The following is a 6,000-nucleotide window of genomic DNA, read 5'->3' on the forward strand; positions in this document are numbered from 1 at the left end:
TTTTCATGGGAAAGACAGTTGTAGGAGATTAAGGTTGCAACGAAATAAACACCAAAGCCATTTCTGATTACCACCATCTTCTGTCCATAACACTTAAATAAATATTTAAATTTCACTATAATTACATTACCCTAAGAATGGTTTTTACTAGTTTTAAGTACCCTTTTAATTTTCATTAACATGTAAACAGATTTTATTACAATTGAGATACATACTTCCTTTATTAAACATTTTTTTTTCTTTTCTTTTTGGTACTAGAGATTGAACTTAGGGGCACCTGACTGCTGAGCCACATCCCCAGCCCTATTTTGTATTTTATTTAGGTACAGAGTCTCACTGAGTTGCTTAGCACCTTGCTTTATGCTGAGGCTGGGTTTGAACTTGAAATCCTGTCTCAGCCTCCCGCGGCTGGGATTACAGGCATGCGCCATCACACTTGGCTATTCCATAAACACTTTTGAACAGGGCCACAGAATCATCATATTAATTGCTACAATGTTCAAGTGTGAGCCAGGCATTGTGGCATACATCTGTAATCTCTATGACTTTGGAGGATGAGGAGGAAGGATCTCAAGTTTGAGACAAACCTCAGCAACTTAGTGAGACTCTGTCTCAAAATAAGATAAAAAGGGTTGGCTCAGTGATAGAACACCCCTGGGTTTAATCACCATTACCCAAAACCAGCCAAAACTCTGGGAATGCTGAGTCAAAGGTCATATGTATTTTACATTTGAGTAGCTAATACCAAATGTCCCTTTATAATGGCAGTTCCAATTTATAATCCCTTCAGGAGTATTATGAGGGCAGCTGAGTATCTCTCCTTTTATGTGAACTACCCATTCATGTACTTTGCACATTTCCTACTAGTTTATTTATTTATTTATTTTTTTCTCATCAGTCTGAGGTTTTTTTCATTGTTGTTGTTTCTTTTGTTCTGAGATGGGGTCTCACTAAATTGCCAAGGTTGGCCTTGAACTTGCCATCCTCCTGCCTCAGCCTCCAGAGTAGCAGGAGTCACCACAGCTGGCTCCCTCATGATCTTAATAATAACTACATGATTCCTCAAATTAATTTTAAAAGACTAGAAAAGCATACACTAAAGCATCTATTTGCACTTACATGTTTATAGCAGCATTATTCACAAAGGGCCAAAAAATGAAAGCAACCGAAGTGTCCTTCAATAAATGAATATGGTGTGCATGTGCGCACAAAGGAATATTATTCAGCCTTAAAAAGAAATCCTGACACCTGCTACAACATGGATGAATCTTGAGGACATTATGCTAAGTAATGCCTAGCATGTGTGAGGCACTGGATTTGGTCCTCAGCACCACATAAAAAATAAACAAATAAAATAAAGGTACGCATGCCTGTAACCCCAGCAGCTGAGGAGGCTGAGGCAGGAGGATCACAAGTTCAAAGCCAGCCTCAGCAACAGCAAGGTACTAAGCAACTCAGTGAGACCTTGTCTTAAATAAAAAAAGGGTTGTGGATATAGCTCTGTGATAGGGCAATTGACCAGAATGTGTAAACACACATGCACCAAAAAAGAAGAAAAAAGCTATAGTGAAGATAAATCTTGCCTCAAACTGGTTTTTTTTTTTTTTTTTTTGGTACCTGGAATTTAACTCAGGGTCACTCAACCACTGAGCCATATCCCAGCCCTATTTTGTATTTTGTTTAGAGACAGGGTCTCATTGAGTTGCTTTGCACCTCCCCACTGCTGATACTTTGAACTTGGGATCCTCCAGTCTCAGCCTCCTGAGCCCCTGTGATTACAAGAATCTGCCACTGTGTCTGGCTCTTGCCTCAATCTTTAGAGGAACTCCAGTGACCCTGATCAAGTGTGATGAAGTAAATCACCAACATGTGAACACTGTAATCCCAGTTGCTGAGGAGGCTAAAGCAGGAGGATTCCAAGTTGTAGACCAGTCTGCACAACTCAGCAAAACCCTGCCTCAAAAATTTAAAAGATTAAAAAAATAAAAAAGAGCTAGGGTTGTAGCTCAGTGGTATAGCACTTGCCTGCCATGCATGGCCCTGGGCTATATCCCCAATATGGAGGGGGAAACAAAAAGGAAAAAAACCAAACATTATTGACTATTTTTTTGGTACCAGGGATTGAACATAGGGGAACTTACCAGTGAGCCACATACCCAGCCTTTTTAATTTTTTTACTTTGAGACAGGGCTTTGCTAAATTGCTGAGGCTAGCTTTGACCTTGCAAACCTCCTGCCTCAGTCTCTCGAGCTGCTAGGATTACAGGCATGCACCACAGTACCTGGCACATTACTGACTTAAAAAAACAAACAAACAAACAAACAAAAAACAAAAAAAACCTTTCTAACTGAAAATTTTTACTAACTTTTAACTGAAAGTTAGAACTTTCCTTAATTATGTACATAGACATAAAATATCACAAGTTGGATTAGCAGCATCTGAGATTCTCATCTTTAGAAATCATAAATATTTTTATATCATATTACAGCTGTTACAGATTTCTCAAAGTATAGTTTATATCCATCACTATTTCAAAACTATTTCTTAGACCTACTAGGCCTGAGGCAATAGCTCAGTGATAGAGCGTGCCTTCCATGCACAGGCCATGGGATCCATCTCCAGTACCTTAAAACAAACATAAAAGACCTGACACCTAGATCTTGTTGCTTAATGTGTTAATAAAGAAACACATTATATTACTGTTTCAAAATATTTTGACAACTTTTTCATGAGAGTAGTTACCTTTGAAATCTTATGTATTTATTTTCTGTAATTAAACAGTCTATGAAGGAGTCTACAGGCTTTTCAGACTAAGAACTGAGAAAACTGGAGAACATGAAAGGAATTCAGGGGTTGAGTATCATCAACAAAGCAAAAATTTAAAACTAAATTATGCACTTTGCAAAGACGCTTTCATTTTATCTCAATTATGCAATATTAGTTGAAATTTTTATTATTTTTGTGATTTTTATTTTGAGATGGGGTCTTACTAATTTCTGCAGAATGACCTTGAATTTGCAATCCTCCTGCCTCAGTTTACAACTGACTGGGATTATGTGAGTGGGTCACTGTGCCCAGACCATAACTGTTACTTATTTATTTATTTATTTTAGGTGCTGGGGACTGAACCTAGGGCCTTGTGCATGCAAGGCAAGCACTCTACCAACTGAGCTGTATCCCCAGCCATAATTGTTATTCTTTAAAAGTAGAAGATCTGTTGGGTGTGGACTATAATCTCAGGGCCTCAGAAGGTTGAGGCAGAATTGAAAGACTGAGGCCAGCCCCAGCAATTTAGCAAGATCTTGTCTCAAAATAACAAATACAAAGGGCTGGGGATGTAAAGAGCCCCTCTGTTTTCAATTCCAGTATCCAAAAAAGAAAGAAAGAAAAAAAAATCCCTGTCCCCATGAAGCTACTGGGGAGAAACATGATAAAGAATAATGATAAGCACAATGGATCTGTTAAAGAGGAAGGCCTCCCTGAGAAGGTAATATTCCAAAACCTGGAAGAGAGAGAGAAGGGATTGAATCATTGAGACCATTCCAGGCAGAGAAAAAAGTGTAGATAGCCTGGGGGAGTGCTTGGAGAGGCAGGCCACACAGCAGTCAACAGATTAGTAGAGAGGACATCCAGCATTTAGGTCTCCAAACAGTTGGCTTTACTAAGTGAAATGGCAGATCATCTGATTTATTTTTTCAGGAGGATCCCTCTAGGGATGCTAACAGACCAAAAAGAAAAAAAAAAAAAAAAAAAGCAGAGTCTAGTTGGGTGTCCTTAGGCCAGGTGAGAGGTAACTGCAACCTGAACCACACGCAAAGGTGGTTCGGAGTGGACGGATCCTGCTGACAGCAGCTGCTGAAGCTCAGGGGAGAAAGCTGAGTCAAGAGGACTCCTAAGCGAGTTCTCAGTAGAGACAATTAAGTTCAACATAATAAACCTGCAATTCAAAAGGCAGACCATCACCTTGGATGGGGAGACCCCAGCGGCATATTGTTTATAACAGCATATCTCATATAAAACAAAAACACCAGGAAAAGCCACGAAGCAAACAGCAAGGGCGGCGGCAGGGCCTGCGCACCCGGCGAGGCGGCGCTGCCACACCGTGCTCCTCCCCGGCTGGCGCCGACGCGGGCTCCAGCCGCCAGCTCTCCTCGCCAGGCGCCGACCGCGGCCGGGGACCAGCGCAGCCCCACCCCTCCCCAGCGACGGCCGCGTCCCCGCGGGCACCTCAAAGCCCGGGCTGCCGCCCGGGTAAGTCCAGGAAGGGAAAGGACACAGTGCGGCCAGACGAGCCCCCAGTCCGGCCTCCGCGGCCCAGCTCTCAAGGCTCACCTGCCAGCAGCAGCTGGTGGTCTCGGCGGCTGCCCCTTGACAGCGGAGGGGAGCAGAGCTTCCAGCCTCGAGCGGAAGTGCCATGGGGGAGACCGGAAGTCCCGCCCCGCTGAGCGAGCGGCGGCCCCGAGAGCTGGCTGAGAGCCTAAAAGTGTGCCCTAGGCCAGCCCAGCCCCGGCGCCGGAGCCCGCCCGACAGCGCGTCCCAGTGACCGCGCATCCTCCGGTCCAAGGGCCCTCGCCACGCGGGTTGCCAGCCCTGGAGAGTCAGGCTTGACGTAGACAGGTGTGTACTACATGGGCAGTGCGCAGTCGCGCGTGCCGGCCTCCCCAGCGGTAAAGGAAGGCCGGCTAGGACTGCAGGCGGGTGGAAGGCAGTATGAGTACCGGAGACAGAACGGGGAAAGCCGCCCCTGCGCACGACAATCTCCACCGTCGCCGCTCTCGGCGGTTAAAAATCTAGAGATTGGGCTGGGGACGTGGCTCGGATAGAGCGTTTGTCTGGCGTGCCGGGATTCCCTGCGTTGCCGGGGTGACGCAGCGCATCGTGGTGAGGACCGGCAGTGACACTAGGAACATCTTGCGCGGGGTCTGGCACGTGATTACAGCACGAGACGCCGGGTTAAGCGTGAGCGGTGTTGGAGAGCTTGCCTGTCAGGCGCCGGGTCGTGGGTCGTCTCCGCCGCAAAAGCAAGGGGTAAATTATCGAGGGGGTCACTAATCCAACCAAAGGCTGCTGCAACACGCATGCTGAACGTCAAGGTTGAGCAGAATTTCAACTGGCAAAGGAGAGAGAGACTCCGGTTGTGAACCTGCTTTTGTTGGTTAACGAAAGGACATACACAGTGAATCTTGGGTCCTAAAAATAAACTTTCAGAAACTGCTGTTTGGAATCCTATAAGAATACACCATCCCACTCTTGCTTGGAGAATCCTCTGAGCCAATCCTCATTGTCGCACTTTTCCAATACAGATATAAAACTTCAAATAAGGATTTCAGATAACATTCCACATTTATTTTATATCTTTAGAGCTCTATCTGTGGATATGTATGTTTTGAGACCGGGCTTGAGATTGGAGGCGGGCCTCAGACTTGTAATCTTCCTCCTAAGTATCTGAGATTACAGCCCCGAAAAAATTAACCTCATCCACTAAATTCAGATGATCCAAAAATATAAAACATGAATTTTTCTTTATAAAATAATTTACTTTGTTAATTGTGATAATATTTACCCAGTTTTTCTTAGAATGAAAAGATGACACCTCTTTACTGTCAAAGTCTTCTCTCTTCATGTTGATCAGCACACTCTTACCTCAACTATGTTATCTTCTTCAAAGTAGTTGTCCTCTAAATTCTTCTCCCAAAGAGGCGGGTTTTAGGTCAGTGGTAGAGAGATTGCCTGGTATGCTCAAGGCTCTGGGTTACAATCCCAGCAATACAAAATAAATACGCTCCCCTGAAATAAAGTCTTCCCAAATAGAAATCTATATGCTTGTCTCTTATTCCTCATCCCTCTCTCTTTAATCCTTTCCAGCCTGACACTTTGTCTATTCTTCCTCCAGTTCTTCCAAAATCACCTACTCAAATGTTATTAGTGACTTCATATCACCAAGGTGCTTTCTCAGTCCCCACATCCTTTGATTTTTGTACAGCACAGTTTCATAGGGTT

The 6,000-nt window shown here is 44.1% G+C and overlaps 1 protein-coding gene across 3 annotated transcripts in view; it reads right to left on the minus strand.

Annotated features, from left to right (window-relative positions):
• Nucleotides 1–5,772, minus strand: part of TBCE (tubulin folding cofactor E) — a 48,900-nt gene extending 43,128 nt beyond the window's left edge. Inside the window, exon 1 of one of the 3 annotated variants that reach the window (XM_081297190.1) lies at nucleotides 4,333–5,772. The gene's annotated coding sequence lies outside the window, so the exon portion shown is untranslated. Of the gene's footprint in view, nucleotides 1–4,227; nucleotides 4,280–4,332 lie in introns of those variants that run through there. The other 2 variants (XM_081297188.1, XM_081297189.1) reach the window with 2 other exon arrangements.
• Nucleotides 5,773–6,000: the final 228 nt, after the last annotated feature.

This window comes from Spermophilus citellus (assembly GCF_964194105.1).
Source record: "Spermophilus citellus genome assembly, chromosome: 6".
NCBI lineage: Eukaryota > Metazoa > Chordata > Mammalia > Rodentia > Sciuridae > Spermophilus > Spermophilus citellus.